The following is a 1,550-nucleotide window of genomic DNA, read 5'->3' as shown; positions in this document are numbered from 1 at the left end:
CTGAAGGCTGCTAGCAGAATACTAGCTTCTAGGCAGCTAGGATGAGAGTCTTAAAGCACCCCCATGACTCCCACATACCTACTCCAACAAGCCCACACCTACTCCAACAGGGTCATACCTTCTAATAGTGTCACTCCCTGGGCTGAGCATATACAAACCATAACACTGTTACAGCAAAAATTCTAAGTATAGAAATTGAGAAAGTTGGTGCAGAGAGCTGCTCTAAAAGCCACCCCGGCTTCCAGAGAAAAGCTCCCAAGCAGGGTTTTGTAGANGGAGATCCTTTGTCTTTGTGTGTGNATTCATCTGGATATAGATGTGGCAGAGTCTCCTGGCTTCCTGTATTCCAGCCTTGACCAGCTGCAACCACTGAACACTGAGATGATGCAGTGGCCCCAGGAAGGACTAGCTGTGACTTGCTACAGTCCCCATCTCTCACAATGCTCACAGGAGCTATCTGCATACATTCCATTTTTATTGCCAGGGAACCAAGTGACAGCACTGTTAAACTAGCTGCCAGGGAGACAGTGGGGGATGGAGGGGGGCACCCACACTGCCACTATGGCCTCAGAGCTCACAATCCACTCTGCTCCAGGTGGAAAGCTCTCTCCTCCTAAGGCAAAGCTGAACCTTTCAGTTCAGTAGAGGAGGTGNCTACCGTCCNTTGGCAAGCTGGTGCAATTTAGCTTGGGAGCCACCAGATGTCTCTCTGACCAAACAATACTCCAGTCACAGCCAGAATCCAAGTTCTCTTCATTATTATTTGGCCCTCAGGTTTTTCCGGGGAGAATTCTCTGACAGCAAAAACAAATCCACCATATGGCTCAGCTGTACACTCTTTGGCATATGCCCAAAGGAGTCCACATCTTAGTCCACAGATTCTTGTTTAGCCATGTTCATTGCTGCTCTATTCAGTATCTGGAAAGTGGAAACAATCTAAATGTCCTTCAAGTTCTCAATAGATAATGAAAATGTACACACACACACACACACACACACACACACACACACACACACGTAATTACATGCAATTACATTATAATCTCAAAAAATAAAATAATAAAGTTTAGGGAAATGAAATAAAAACCAACAACAAAATTAGGTCCTAGAGTGATGGTCCAGTCATTAGGAACGCTTAGTGCTCTTGCAGAGGACCTGGTTAGGCTCTCAGAACCCATGTGGTGGCTCGGAACCATCTGTGGCTCCAGTTTTAAGGATCGGATTCGGTCTTCTGGTGTCTGAGGGCACAAGACACACACAGTGAACAGGTGTGTGTGTGTGTGTATTATATATGTCACACTTGTGTTCAAAACACAGTCCATAATTATTTCTGCATGATTTTTTTCTCACTATAATATTTTCACTTTTCTTTTGGGATGTTGTCTTAGTTTGGGTTTTACTGTTGTNAAGAGACACCATGACCAAGGCAACTCTTATAAAAGATAACATTTAATTGAGGCTAGCTTACTGGTTCAGAGGTTCAGTCCATTATCATTATGGCAGGAAACATGGCAGCATGCAGGCAGGCATGGGGCTGGAAAAGGAGCTGA

This window comes from Mus caroli, chromosome 8 (genome assembly GCF_900094665.2).
Source record: "Mus caroli chromosome 8, CAROLI_EIJ_v1.1, whole genome shotgun sequence".
Taxonomy (NCBI): Eukaryota; Metazoa; Chordata; class Mammalia; order Rodentia; family Muridae; genus Mus; species Mus caroli.
The sequence above is the reverse complement of the archived record's forward strand: the minus strand, read 5'-3'. Positions refer to the sequence as shown.